The 16096-nt window shown below is 45.2% G+C and overlaps 1 long non-coding RNA gene across 1 annotated transcript in view; it reads left to right on the forward strand.

Moving 5' to 3' along the window:
• The window catches only part of LOC145651805 (uncharacterized), a 59159-nt gene that overhangs the window by 28184 nt on the left and 14879 nt on the right, over positions 1–16096 (forward strand). Inside the window, exon 4 of the long non-coding RNA XR_014117814.1 lies at positions 1–3965. This exon is cut by the window's left edge and continues 888 nt beyond it. This is a non-coding gene — a long non-coding RNA (uncharacterized LOC145651805). The remainder of the gene's footprint in view (positions 3966–16096) is intronic.

Consider the following 16096-nt stretch of genomic DNA (forward strand, 5'->3'; position numbering starts at 1 on the left):
CGTTTAGACACAGGGATGTGCGACGTGTTTTCCAAAACAGCAATATTATTTCCGTTGACTTTAACGAGTCCCTCATGCGCCACCGAACAGGACATTAAATCACTGTCTGACGACTAATAACGAGCGCGCGTGCACACACACACACACACACACACTCACAAAGAGTTTGGCACTTAAGAAAGTTGGCGATGAATGTTTTATGGCGGGGCAGGCGGACGCTGCGCCGATCGCCCCATCTCGGCAAGCGATCCCAGCGGAGCTATACGCTCTGAGACGCAGGACACTGCGGCTAGCTTAAGGAATTGCTTGTTTTGAGCGGTGGGCGATGTCGGGCCGGGTACCTGCAGCTCTCGGGCCTTGAGCACTAACACGCGGTGGTGCTCCATCATCTTCTGCCTGACCTTAACTGCTGCCTGCTCCTGGAGAGAGAGCGAGAGAGAGAGGGGGGGGGGGACAGGGAGGGAGGAGAAAATGAGAGTAAGGGATGACAAAGACTGAAGGGAAGAGGCTAAGAAACCGAAGGATGAGGGGAAAGGACTCTGAAGGCCGAGAACGTGTGTGACAGACATGCGGCAGCACACGTGCGCTGTGCTCATCAGACATCGACACGCTCGCTACTAATCAACAAAATGATTATTGGCTGGGAACGTTCACCTGGGGGATGGCGAGTGTGAAATGACCTCATGAGTGCGTGCGTGCATGTATGTGGTATCAATAGGACCAGGCTGGTAGGGAATGGCTGTTGGTATGAGACAGATTCCTCCAGGAGGTCTAATCAGTGTTCCTAGCTTGCATATATAAAGAGGAAGAGAAGGTTGGTCATCACTCTCTTGTGAAGCAGGTCTGCTGTCCTCTCTGTTCATTAGAAAATGTGGCCACTCAGAGACCCGGTGAGAGCTGTGTTGTGTTGTGTTGCGCTGTGTTTTGCTGTGCTGTTTCTTAGGAGATGCAATGAAGCTATTAGAACTGATGTAGGGGGACCCCATTTGACTTTATGAGAGGATTTATTTCAATGCAGATACTTAGAATGGTTCTGGGTCCACTGAGTAAAGCTATCTTCATTCATGGCCATACAGCAGGTACTTTATCTTCGTATGAATTGTCTTAATCTCATCGAGACCTTGGCAGCATTCAGCTTTTGTTTTATTTTGCCCTCGTCATTTAATGGAGGCAGTCAGATGCACCCTTCCACTGCACTCTTTCCTCTCTCTCTCTCTCTCTCTCTCTCTCTCTCTCTCTCTCTCTCTCTCTCTGTCTCTCTCCTCTACAGAATTTTCTCATCCACCCTTTTGATTTTATCTATTCAATTAGTCCCTGGCTTCCTCTCCACTTCTCCATGGAGCCCAGCAAAGCAACATAAGCCCTAAATCTGCTGGATCCTCTCAGGATGTGACCTGCACTTCTTTTCAAGGATTTTCCATTATGTTCTGAGCTGTGTGTGTGTGTGTGTGTGTCTTAATGTTTGTCTTAAACTCTTCATCGTCACCCGGCCATGCGTGTAAAAGCCGCTGAAATGCGAGTCGGGCCGCGTGTCGGCCTCCGCGTGAAATATAAGTGCTCCGGCCGCATCGCAGTATTGCAGCTCACTTCCCCGGACAACGCAGAGCCTGGCAGCGAGGGGCTGGGGGTGGAGCTGTCGGGGAGGAGGCAGAAGGGTGTGGACCACGCGAGCCACAATGGGTCAGAGCTAGATGGGTTCTGGACAGTCTGGACGGTCTGGACCCTGGCCGGGCTCCGGAGCAGAGAGTTACAATGGCCACCTTTGTGAAACAGCCCAACTGGCACTGAAACAGAGCTGCAAGATGTCTTCCCCATCTGAAGAACCTCATTGTTCCTCGGTGCCAGTGGCACTCTGCGGTGTCTCACAACCCTATCCCTTCCCTTGTCTCGGCTCCTTTCCTCTTTGTCTCATACACACTTTCCCTATCGTTGCCTTCACAGCTCTTTCGTCATCCCCATCGCTTGCTCTCTCCAAGAATCCAGGCCTGCTCGGTGCCTGTTCACTGTCACTTTGACATGTCTCCTGCTCTTTATGCTGTTAGGCCCCTACACACACACACACACACACACACACACACACATGCAGAGAGAGAGCTGAAGAAAAAATCTGCCACTTCCAGGATATGTGGGGACCTTGATTTCCGCCGCCGTGTTTGTTTGTTTGTGCTGAGCTCCGTGCGCTTTGAGTGCCATATGTTAAGGCGCGAGGAGGAGCGACGCACTTTGCAGCCAGCCTGCTGTTCCCAAGCCCAGTCTCTTTCAGCGCAAACAATAACAAACCCACTTCTGCTCCACTCTCGTCCCGTCCGTGCGCGGGAGACAGCCCGTCAGGCTCCCGATTGCACACGCGTCTGCGACGCGCCTTTTGACGCCGGACAGAGGACTTCTTCAGGGTCGTGCGATATCGGATATCAGGTTGCGCCCAGTGCGCATCATCAGGTGTGCGACATCTTTCAGACTCTCTGGTGGATCCATTTCACCGTTCGTGTTGTTTGGAGACTTCAGTGGGGTCGCCAGCCAATGTGGACCAGTTTTAGCCTTCTACCTAAACCTGGCCATACACCCCATGTGCCTATTACACCCCCTCGATCCCCCCAAACCACCGCTTTTATCTGCTCCCTGAAAAGATAATACAGGGCCATATGGTAGAATATAACTTACAGTGAGCCGAGAGTGGAGATACATAGGAATCCACGTAACAGCCCAATCTATGTAGGTCGAGTTTCACTCTGTCTCTGCTTGTACGAGTCTCTTTTTTTCGTTCTAGCTACTCTTTATTAAGATGCACCAAGGCCGATACTTCCTAGCTTATTTTTACAAGGCACCATGCTCTAGCATGTTCCCCCTCCGCTTTTAGACTGCTCTGTCTCCTTTGTGTCTCTATTAAGTAGCACATTTCTGTAGGTAGAGCTCATTTGGGCTGTCTGCAGCGGTCTTTAAAGCCAGGCTTAAGGAAGCCATCACACACCTTCCATTCACGGCAAAGAGACAACAGATAAAAATACACAGCACCAGCAATGGTTAATGCATGTCGCCCCAGACACATGGATTTGCATATCTTTTATGTGTTTTCATCTTTCGTTGTCTTTTTTTGGTCTCCACATTTTCTCTCTCTCTCTCACACACACACACACACACACACGCTCTCACTCTCTCCCCATCTCCATCTCTCTCTCTCACTCAAACACATGCACGCACACACACTCGCTCTCTCTCTCATGCGTTGAGGGTCTGTGCTTGGGTTCCTCCTGGGGCTTGGTGGGGTTTTTTTTTCTTTCCCTTCGGATGGGAGGGCTGTTCAGAAAGCGCCATTGAAAAGCAACGGCAGACAGTTGGGTAATTAAAGATTTGGAAAGGCAAAGGCTTTTCTTCCTGTATTTTCTTTCAGGCCTTTTTGGACAGTGTAACGGTCTGCTTGCTCTGTCAGAGGGAAGGTATTGAGTCCAGGGCTATGGGGAAGCCATCTGGCCCGAGACCACTCCTTCAGTCCTGTGAACATGGGCAGGGTTGGGGGCGGTTGAGAAAAGGCCCTGTGACTTTGTGCCTTTTCAGCTTTCTCAAATAGGAGCAGACCAGGCTTTGTCTCCGTGAGCGGCGACAGTGGTGGACAGAGAGATCAGTGTCTCTGCCCTGGTGATCGGTAGCCATGTCAGCCACTCCTGCGCTCTCAGTCAGGTCTCATGTGACGTGCGACCTGTTGTTCCAGTCTGTGCACTGTTGTTTGTTTTCTGAGTTTCATATTCCATGCTGTGTCTTGTTTTCTGGCATCCACCCTTTTCTTGCGGGTAGAATTGACAATGCAGGGATTTAGTATGGCTAATCACTGATCAGTTCATAGTCCATCTTTATTACACGTTCACTGCGGGCGAAGCCTACGTTCTTACCGAGCTGTGTTGTGTTTGCAGCCTGTGCTAAGGACCTCTGGGCTTCAGGCTTGCCAGGTCGAGGGTGATGAGGAAACACAGGTCAGTTTGTTTTTTTTCTGCCATTAGCTTGGGTCCCCTCTGTGTGTGCGTGTGGTCCAACCCTGGAGTACAGTGATATGCAAGGGTTGTGTTGTTTCATCAGCACATCAAGGCCTCGAGTGACCGGAATCCTTGTAACTTTATTTCCTCACCACGCAGATCTTTAAAACTGCTGCTTGGAGCTTTTCATTGTGGGAATTTAGAGGCCAAGGTGTTGCTAAGATACGAAAGAGCTGTCCACTATACATCACTTTGAGTATTGCTTTGACGCCTCAGAGCAAATCACAGTAGTAGAAGCGACTTAATTTTATTCAGTTAATTCCAGTATTCACTGATGTTTAACTGGAATATTGGAGATGAAGCCACTACTGTAGCCTTGTCCCCTAGTAAAGCATGAAGGCCCTCCACGCGCCTTTGAACTGTCTAGTGTTAAAGGCTGAATACATACAGGAGCTTGAATTAGGACCAGGCCGGTTCCTTGGGGGGAAAAAGCTTTTGACAAGATAAATAAAAAGACTTAAAGGACCCTCAACATTTTACAGCTGGGAAAAAGCATTCTGCTTACATGTAAAATAAATAAATGAAATAAATAAAATAAAACTATTTCTGTAATTAATTTCAAATCAGCTCAAAAGGGGCACTTTTCACCTCCTTGGAGTACAAATGTACATTATATCTGGACCTGAACAGTCTTGTAAATCTAGTACAATAATTCTTCTCATGGACCATATAGGCCATGCAATAGCTGGCCTGTCATACCCTGTCATACAGGGTCCCACGGTGCTAGCAAAACTACAAATGCGAATGGAATTTTAATTTAGGAGCACGCATGCTGCAAGAGATTTTGAGCCGCCTAGTGTAGCGTTTTAGCGAGCCTTCGTGAGACGTGCGCACAGACGTGCTCGGCTACGCAGGCACCCGCAAGCCAGCAGCACTCCGCGCTTGAGATGCCTGCGTGCTGCGTGTGCTCTCGCCGCCCCGAACCGCGCTCAAGTTGCACATCTGCTCGACGTAAAGCGCTGCAGCGTTCGTGCAAAATCCCGCCAGGCAGGGATTTCCTGTGGCTTTAGCCCACTGAGACATGGTTTACTAAGACAGTGAGTGGAAATGCGAGGTAGAATAATTCTCTCCCTCGCGCTTGGCTTTCTTTGCCAGGACAGCAGGTGCACATTGGTGACTCGTGGATGCTTATTAATGTTACCACACTGCTGTGTAATTGTCGATACCTGATCTTCTGTCATTCGCTAGCTAACTTGCTATATAATGTATGTTACCTGGTTACATTAATAATTTAACTTAATTGTAGCTAGCTAGCTACCTGACAGAGTAGCTTGGCTAACTAGCCACATGTAATAGTTACTCTGAATGTAATTTTCTTTGGATTTTCAGTGTAGTCTGAGGATATGTTGACATTACAAGCCTCGTTCAGCTCTGATTTGGCCATTCTCATTTAAGCCGTATGGCAGGCATTAATTGGGTTCGTATCCCATCTAGGACCACACAAAAAGTTGACTGAAGTCTGATTTGAAAAGATCAGATTTGTGTGTCCAGGAGTCAACGTTTACTATTGCCCATTGCCCGTGGTCACGTCATGTCATATATTGGCCTCTAAAAATGCAAAGCCAGTGACCCGAGTGACCACTTGACTTTCTTGGTGTTAACGCATCACCAGACCAGCTTAATGTCCACACATTCATATGTATACACCATTAATAACCAAACAAATACTTTCACTATGTCCCCGTATAAGACTAACAGTTTTATTTGACACAGAATTAATTATATAAACAAAGATTTTGTTTAAATTTGCCAACTGCAACGTTTCCACCATGTGATGTTAGCTAAGTAACTGCAAGCATTTATTCCTGCACTACAATGATGTCTAGTTTACTAAAACATGACTTAAGCTACATGCACATTACAAGCCACATTGTTCAGTTCCAATATTTTGCTCAGATTGGATTTGCTGGTTGATGGTTCACATGAATGATTGCAAATTACCTGTGTTTATCCGTAATGTGAATGCACCTGTCTTTGAAAATGGCACAAATGTGCCCATTTATATGTTTCTGTGCATGTCACCTGAGTCAAAACAAAAAGCGTCATATTTGTGAGATACCCCATGTTATTAAAATGGACAACATGGACACGCTGGTAACTTATGTATGAGGCCTACGTGTATCGCATTTTGCTGTGGAGGATGGCTAACAGTTCGACCTTGCACGCTTGGCAAGGTTATCAAATAAATATTTCATTTTTCAAACCAATATATGACATGTTTTGTTGATGAAACATGTTTGTTAATTGTAAATGGATTGAAAACATTAAAAACATATTTCTAAAATTCTAGCCACACATTCTTAAACTTGGCCACAAGAATCATTGTCCCGAATGGCCAGTGCAACATTTTTTATTCAGCAACCTCTGTGTGTGTCCACATAGCCTTGAAAAAATCAGATATGTGTCACATTAGCAAAAAATCGGATTTGAGTCACTTCAGCCTGCTAGTGGGAACAGTGAGAACTGAATAAACCAACGTCGAAATCTCTCTGCATGTGGAGTGAAAGCTTAGTGTAGAATCCTGTCATGGTCTCACAGTGTAGGCATTTAATGCGTTTGGCAGACGCTCTTATCCAGAGCAACTCAGAATTTCAAGCATGTTGCAGAGGCAGGCGAACGTAGCATTAGGAGTCTTGCCCAGGAGTTTTATTGGTATAGCATAGAGCAATTGCCCGTTTGGGGTTTGAACCCCAGTCCCCCCTGAGAAGCATTATTACCCCTTACCTGGTACCAACAGCCAATACACACAGGCCCATAGAAGTGAAGGATATGACGGATACGTGTGATTAATTAATATAATGTCACTACAATCCATGGAACACTGGGCTTGGCACATAAGTGGCATGCTATTGTGAAATGTTTCTACTGTATTTTGTCTACCCCTCACCCCTCAAGGTCTGTTTGAAAATAAGGACGTTCCCTATACCCAGTTTTTAAAGCACTAACGCGTGAGGTCAAGGCATAACACTGTACATCGTCATTGATGCTATGCAGCTGCTTCCAGTTCTACATGTTCACCCGACTGTAACGAGCATTAGAAAGGAACCAGAGGATCTGAACAGTGTCCAATGTCCGCCTGCACCTTGTGTCAATGGCCAGCCCTAGGATGCCAAAACTTGCCAGCAATTTATTTACATTAGGGTTTTTTTTGGCAAGCATCACCCTGTTATTATTATTTGTGTAATCTGGGCTCCTTATACATGCCCTCTTTTCTTTTGTGCATCGTCCAGAATTCTGCTACCCATTTTCCTCTCTAATTATTCGGCATCTGCTGCCCGAGGGGTGCGGCTTGTGGCCCGTACGCGTCTATGTTTTTAGCGGCTCTGCCTACCTGTTTCTCCATATGGCTGTTTATGGCTGTGACCCCTGCTGTCAGGAAGGTCATTAAAAATCTTAGCACTTGTTTTTATGTACCCAATTATATACAAATCCCATGTTAATGTTGCATGCAAACTCAAAGCGCTCACATATGCAAGTATCCCAGTACTGTGATATGCCAAGTCAGAGCGGGCATGTCCCATTAGACCTAGTAGCCAACCACAAGAAGTTATCTGTGTTTGACCAGCACTGATCTTTTAACATTGTGCACAGGCTGTAGGTTCATCAGTGGGGATCTGTGTGGCAGAGGGGGTTGTCTGGCTGGGGTACCGCAGGTTGATAATGGAGCTTTTTGCTCCGGCATGGGCAGAAAGACGGGAAGAGGCGTTGGCAAGCTTATGAGGTCATCACCTTGCCATGCACAGTTGTAAAGAGCTCAGCCAGGGCTTAAGCAAAGGGGCTTCCATACGTACGAGGGATTTGTGTCAAAGGATTTTTCTCTCCTTTTGTTTTCACCGCATACCTACATACTCGAATACCCACGTACTACGTTCGTGGCCGCGTGCACAGCACAGCGTGTTAACACGCAGCCTGATCCTCCAAGTGCTGTGCGTTGAAACGCACCGATAATGAGGTGACCTTCTTTATGAGACTTCAATCAGAAAAGGAATGAGCGCGCTTTCCAAATGAGGGGACAAAACTTTGACCCTGCTAGGTTTCAGGCAGAAGTACCATATTTGTTGACACCCCCCAGCTCGTGTTAGGCTGCATTTTCACACTGTGCTCTTTTTCCAAACTCCTATAAGGCCATGGTGCAGACCTTAGTGCCTCTAACTGCTTTACAATGTGCTCTTTTCTGTTTCATGATGCGGATAAATAAGGAAATTTCACTTTAATTTGAATGGAGACTTGAAGGTATTTTACCATTTGCTGTGTGAGAACGTAGGCAGTCTGAGATGTTGGGGAGGGGGGCTGGTTTTTGGTTTGCGTTGCATTTGGTTTTGTTGATACAGCTAGACCTTGAGTGAACGGACCTCTTGTCCTTTTGTTATAGTAACTGGTAGCACAAGAGTCCTCTTAGAGAATTTAATTTTGTCAGAAGGTCATTTTTTTTGGTGCACTCAGAAAGTAACCTTGGGAAAGCTTCCAACGCGCACGGTCGTGTGTGCTGTTGTTTGGACAATGTCATTTATGCTGCCTCTTTTCTTTAACCTGAGCTGATAATCTCATGTAACTCAGTCTACCTGTGCTCTTGAACACACAGCTATTTACTAATACCCTGTGCTAACACGCAGCCTGCCCCATGTGGGCTGGCTGGGTGTGTGCTCGGGGTTTTACACACTACACCAAAGCAAGTGCTGCCCTTTGACATACCAGTCGTGGGAGATTATGATGTTTCCTTATTTGTGAGTGTGAAACAGAACAGGTTCACAATAGATCCACCAGAACGCTACTCATTGTGTGTATGTGTGTGTGCCTGTATCCGTATCTGTATCCGTGTGTGTGTGTGTGTGTGTGTGTGTGAGAACACTGGTTGGAGAGGTACAAAGGCTCCTTACCTCACGACATTGGCATTCCCTGAGAGAATGAGTAGAGCGCAGAGCGAGGGAGGCACACACTGGGGGCATTCATGGGTTCTGTCCCCACGGGAAGGAACCAGGGTCGAGTATTAGCCCCTATTAATAAACAAAGCTGGCCCAGCAGGGGCCTGGCGCGCTGCAATGGGAGAGCGAGAGAGGGAGAGGGCAGGTTGGAGGGTGGGTGGAGCGGAGAATGGAGAGCAAGGGAGGAGAAGGGCATTTGAGTTCATGTCTATATGTCCTTGTCCTGTGGAGGTGTCTCTCCTGACCTGCAGCTACACCAGAGCGAGCACTTTAGACCTGCGTGGACTGCACTGCTTCATAAGAGGTATAAACAGCCGTAATAGTTTAGATTTTTGTCCCATGGTCTTGCTCATATGTACAGACTAAATTACAATATTTTTCCCAATGTCATTTTTATTTCATAAAACCTATTAGTCACACTAGAGATTATTTGGGTAAAGAGAGAAATACTTTTGTAGCCTTTTTAGCTTAATTCCTAACTGTTTTACAATTTCCCTCCAGCCCCTGAACAATAAATGGGAAACATGTGTTTATATGGAAGCTTAGCCAACATCTTTCCTGCAGCCCAACTCGCCATAGCAACAATAATTACCATGCAGGTCTGTAATGGTGCAGGGAAAACAGTGGCAAGCCTCGAGAATCGGAGCATTTTATGTAGTTTGTGGACAAGCAATGAACATGCATGTTGGTGAAAGATGGTCATACTATCCCAGTGAGTGGAATAGCTTCTGTATTCTAATGTGTACTTCCTGATGGCTTGCTGTTCAGAGAATCCTGCTGTTTGGAAAACATCATGGGCTGATCCGTATCCTCTGTAACCTCCATGTGGAAGTTCCTGGAGTGTGTGTCCGTGCGCTGATGAAATCGGTTTGTACTCAAATAGAAGTTTTGCCATAGATACACGTCTGTGCAAGGAGAAGTGTGAGAAGATAAGAGGGACCAAGACTGTGTTTTGGACCTCTTCAGAGCAGGTGCAGAACCCCCCCCCCCCCCCCCCCCAGTGCATTATTCATCCTCTGACTTGCTGTTGCTCACTGCCTTAAGTGCAGCTCATTCAGTCCTCCAAAACCACATGAGAAAGGCCCCCCCGTATACACAATCTTCCTGCGATCGTTGGGCATTATTATACCCTCAGGAGATGCAGTCATTGTGATGAGCTATTGTAATGGCTTAATCATGTCCGGTAAGCTGTATGATGGTCATTAAGACATGCGGCGTGTTAAACAATGTCAGGACGCTGGAGGTTCGGGCCCCACGAGCAGAAGCCGCTTCCACGGAGCTCCGTCGCAGGATGGTAGAACTGGATGGGGCCACGTCATGGTTTTGCACGGGAGCTGAAGTCACGGAGACATCCTTCCCTGCCAGTAGGCACCTCTGCTCTCGTCTCATCCGGCTTCGGTCCACAGGCTGGGCCAGGCACAGTCTGGTGCTCCACTCGTCAGATTCACGGCGTGCCTTTCTGTCAGGCGAAGCCTCCTGTAGCCTGCCTTGTGTCAGTATCGAGTGGCATGAATTACCGTGTCCTTGAACAGCCCATGTGCACTTAGACATGTTGCTGCTCTGGGGCCTGATGTTGGCAGGGACCTAAACTCTTACTGCCAACATCCTTTTACCAACGGCAGCAGGCAGAGTGGTTTCGAATCGTTTGTATATATACCAGCTTTCCCAGCCAAACAAGTTCCACTCATATCTCGAGAAATAAATCCAACAAATTGGCTCCACAGCCACGCAGTGCGAGGACGTATCCTTTAGAAGGGTCTTGCGTGTACCGAGACCATTAGATCTCAGCCGATTAAAGCAGCGGTGTTGCTGTAGATTGGATTGCTGGAAAACATTTCAGAAATGCAGCTAAGAGCTTTCTGCTTCCCTACCTGGATGTGTTCCTTGGATTCCAGTGATCAATACTCCATATGTGAGCTTTTAGAGATCCATGCATGGAGCCATTAGCCCCACACCTGCAGACCCTACTCTGGGCACTGCCTCTCTCTCTCTCTCTCTCTCTCTCTCTCTCTCTCTCTCTCTCTCTCTCTCTCTCTCTCTCTCTGCACCTGTTCCCTCATACGTGCCATCTCTCAGCCAGTCTTTATACTCAAGTGACCTAGGTGCACCTGAACTTTATCACTTGAAGGAGTGAGCCCTTTGTGTTAGTTTTCCCTCCTGAAGGCCACGCCTTTTCCCGATGAGCTTACAGTCGTCTTCTTGCTAACAGTTGCAATGCAAATGCGCAGGAGAAAGTCCTTGGCAAGGCTTCATAGAGATATGAGTAGCCACACTTGATTGGAGCAGCAAGGCCGAGCGGAGCGGCACTTGAGACTCGGGGCGATTGCCTGTCTGGGATATTTACAGGATGGCAGAGACCCATCCAAGGTCTGCACACACTATCAAGATGGGCTCTTCTGCATATGTTTGCATAAGCTTGAGTGTAACTATTCAGCCTATGATTCAAAAATCATACATGTTGATATTTCCAGTCAAACCTGGTATTCTAGCAGTAACAAACATTTTGAAAAGGACTCTGGCACATTCCCTATGCCCACCCTCCCTTTTTAAAATCATTTTAGTTTAAACAAAAGATTCAGTTCACATATTTAAAATGTGCTTTTATTATCTTCCATGTAGATCTGCATTCTGTTTTCAACTATTCAACTTAATTTAATTTGTATTGCACACGAGCCAAAGCATAATAAATCTATGGACGTAAATGCTGTTGTCTGAATCATATTATATGAAGCTGTACTACTTCATTTTTGACTGGAATTGCGGACTGCGATGCCGCCGTTTCAGTGAGTGCTGCATTGAGAAGGAGAGGGTCCAGGCTGTGCGCTCGTTCCGTCGTCCTCCTGCACGGCACACGGGCTGGGGATGTCAGGTGCATGATGGGAACTGGTCTGGGAGGGGACAGCAGTGTGGCAATGGGCCAGAATCAATTGGCAGTGTAATGAGATGGCAGGATGCCAGGTTACCATGGAGCTCCCTCTGCCTCTCCTTCACCAGAGCACGGGTAATTTAAAGGGGAGAGTAAAAGCTTGAGAGAGAGAGAGAGAGGACAGTGGGTGGTAGCGGGACAGAAAAGGCCACTACCAAAGGAGAGAGTCTGGAGAGTGCTAGACAGAAAAGGGTGGTAATAGTGATTTGGAGGAACAAGCAGCAGAGAGGAAAGAGTGTGGGTGAGAATACTACGAGAAGCAGAGTCCAGCCCAGATGATGGGGGTCTATAATATGTTCTGATGCCTTTTCCACATGAGGCCTTTGGCTCAAACGCTTTCCCTTTTGTTACGTGTCTCGACTAGGGAGTCTGGAAATGAGACGTTGCTTTATTTGCTGGGGATGAAAGAAAGGGTCGTCTCGGCCTCCAGCAGAGAGGAGGCGTGCCGTGCCAGCAACCAGATGTACAGTTCACTTCTCCCTCTCCACGCCGAGGTTCTGTTTGCTCACCCTTTCGAGACAAACCAGGCGATGGCAGTCTCTTTCACTGGCTTTGAGCTGTGACATGATTGGTCATCGTTTCCTAAATTAATGTGATGCTGCCACAATCGCTACAGTCATCAAATTCCTGGAAAGTCATTCAAAATATTCAAAAAATAATAGAATTTAGAAATTTTGGGTAATAGACCTTCAAAAAAAATCATGGTCAAGGAATTGAAAGTTTTGTAAAGCCATGGAATTTTTCAAGATGCGTTGCTTATTCTTGCTTGGGTTTATAAATCCTTCATGCTTTTTTAAAAATAATATTTTTATTGAAAACACAGTAGGCTAGACTTGGGCAGCTGATCTGTTGCTCTAGTGTATCTTTAATATAACTGCAAAGATTCTGCTTGACATTGTGATCTTTATTGGGCACTTATTACAAACTGCCTAACACAATGTGATGTAGACAGTGTGCTGTCTTACCTGATCGCTGCCTTCAGCGTAAGCACAATGGGAAACACCATGTTACAGTGTGGTTGCACTGTGAACAGTATCAGCTCTGCCTTACAGGGGATGAGTACCCAGGTTCTGAGACGGGAAAGTCTGTTCCACAGCACTTGACATTAAGCACACACACGCAGGCACAAACACACACACACAGAGAGAGAGAGAGAGAGAGAGAGAGAGAGAGAGAGAGAGAGAGAGAGAGAGAGAGAGAGAGAGAGAGAGAGAGAGAGAGAGAGAGAGAGAGAGAGAGAGAGAGAGAGAGAGAGAGAGAGAGAGAGAGAGAGAGAGAGAGAGAGAGAGAGAAGGGTGTTACCCTGCATCAAACTTTCTTCATCAGCCACAGCTGTCCAGATAATAGGCTTGTTAGGACCTCCTGACGATTGGATTCTGTCTATAGAGAGATTTCTAAAGCTACTACCAAGAGTGAAGTCGCAGAGGAAGCAGTGTTCCCAGTCATTAAAGTAGAGTTTTGTTTGTGGTGAACGTCACTGTGATGAAGAATGTTACCTCTTGTTTCTGTGTCAGAGGATTCAGTTAGTTTGACAAGAATGCACAAAGATTTCACACACAACACCTACGATAAACATGACCATACAGCTAACATTAAACATTAACTGCACAAACCATCGTTATGGTTACAAAGATAACACATACGTAGTGACAATGACCAACAAAGGGCGCACACACAGACAGGGGTTTATATAGACAGACAAGACTTTAACGATAAACCCTATACACGTGTGCGCAATCGCGGGGGGCGTGGTTACAAAAACAAAAACACAGTACATTTGTGAATCCCCCTGCACGCGGCGGCGCGTGCCACGTGACTATGGGGGGAGGAGCCGTCTGTGACTGCTGATGTTGTATATTAGCAATAATTTCATATAATTTGTTTCCATATTATTCAAACTAAATACTAAAATACTCAAAATTTGCATAAAGTGGTAAAAATTGGAATGATTTCAAATCAAGCAAATCAAGTACGTTTTTGAGTCTCATTTACCACATTTCATCATGAATGACAACAACACAATGGAGGTTCGATCTTGGGAATTTTATTTAATGCCATGGCAAAATCAGGGAAATGTGTGTGTGGTAGAATTGTGTTTGAAGCATGTGCAACATTTCAGGTTTGTTTCATGCGTTTCACTTGGAAGGAGGGCAAGAATGATCTGGATTGAAAGAATTTTCTCAGGTATACATTCCTTGGCCAACTATGAAAGCAGATGCATTTATTACATACAGCAGTCTGAAGTCAGCCACAAAGCTACGCCGAACCAAAAGGTCTAACCGTTTTTTTAGGAAGACTGTGCACTGCCACACCTCTGAAATATTGAAGAAATGTATTTATGTCACTGTTTAGGATTACAGCACTCCTCTAGTGTAAATGCTATTATTTAAGCATCGCCATTCAGAATATGTTTTTGAGTAACATTAAATACATAAAGGCACAGTGGACTAGACTGTGAATTTCTTATTTATTAAAAAGGGAGATTTATTTAGCAAGTTTAAACAGTCACTTCATTCTTCTGTGTTAGTCAAGAGATAAGCTGCAGGTGTGTTTGTTTCTCAGTACCAGAGTTATCAGAAAGGTTCTGTTGTGTATGATTATAGATTAAGTTCCTCGGTGCTACGGCGAACAGAAAGGTTGTGCTGGGCTGGATTATAACGGAAGCGAAATGAACTCTAAGCTCTGTAGTGGAGCTGTGATTTGACATTTTCACAGTACGACATCCTTATCAGAAAAGATCGAGTTCACAGTATCTTATTATTCAATGAACATTTTAAAAACACACCAGTAGGTGGTGAAACTAAAGGAAACATTTATTATGCATTTTGGAAAATTCAACATTGAGGTAACCACCAGTGATTAATTTACATTTATCTGACGCTTTTATCCAAAGCAATGTACAATTATGACTGAGTACTACTTGAACAATTAAGGATTAAAGGTCTTGCTCAGGGGCCCAACAGTGGCAACTTGGCAGTGGTGGGGCTTGAACCAGCAACCTTCCAATTACAACTCAAGTACCTTAACCACTGAGAAGTCATGGCATCTTAACAAACCTAAAGGCCGGCAGAGGATAGGGCACCTGTCCTTTAAGGTTGCCAGCGGTCCTCACTGGAACTACTAGCTGCTTCTTTAATCTATACAGTTAATCTATACAGTTAAAATCTTTTTTTTTTACATTGATCACATAGGTCTATGCTATATTGATCTCACTTATGGATTATTGCTTAGTGATACAGCTATACAGTTATTTAGTGATTTAGTCTCATTTTGATTGAAAATATTTGTGTATGCATCTGAATTTTTAGAAATTAGTAAAAACAAATATAGTGTAAATTCAGTCTCATTGAATTCAGAATTGTTAGAAGTTGTTTTAATTCAATTGTATATTAAAAAATCTGAAGTCTCAATTTCAATAGTAATTTTTTGGACATTTGGTAAAATGGTCAATGTTTTTAAAAAGTCAGCTTTGAAACAATGGCAAGACTACACTGTTATCTGAAAGACTACATGGTTCACTGTTACCTAAAGGACTACCCTGTTACACTGTTACATACAAGACTACACTGTTAACTAAAAGACTGCTCTGTTACCTAAAGGACTACACTGTTACCTAAAAGACCACACTGTTACCTAAAAGACTACACTGTTACACTCTTACCTAAAGGACTACACTGTTACCTAAAGGACTACACTATTACACTGTTAACTAAAAGACTGCTCTGTTACCTAAAGGACTACACTGTTACCTAAAAGACTACACTGTTACCTAAAGGACTACCCTGTTACACTGTTACCTAATAGACTACACTGTTACCTAAAGGACTACACTGCTACACTGTTACCTAAAGGACTACACTATTACACTGTTAACTAAAAGACTGCTCTGTTACCTAAAGGACTACACTGTTACCTAAAAGACTACACTGTTACCTAAAGGACTACCCTGTTACACTGTTACCTAATAGACTACACTGTTACCTAAAGGACTACACTGCTACACTGTTACCTAAAGGACTACAATGTTACCCAAAGGACTACCCTGTTACACTGTTACTTAAAAGACTACACTGTTACTTAAAGGACTACCCTGTTACACTGATACCTAATAGACTACACTGTTACCTAAATGACTACACTGCTACACTGTTACCTAAAGGACTACACTGTTACCTAAATGACTACACTGTTACACTGTTACCTAAAAGACTACACTGTTACCT

The sequence above is a fragment of the Electrophorus electricus genome, chromosome 17 (genome assembly GCF_041902795.1).
Source record: "Electrophorus electricus isolate QZ-2024a chromosome 17, ASM4190279v1, whole genome shotgun sequence".
Lineage (NCBI taxonomy): Eukaryota > Metazoa > Chordata > Actinopteri > Gymnotiformes > Gymnotidae > Electrophorus > Electrophorus electricus.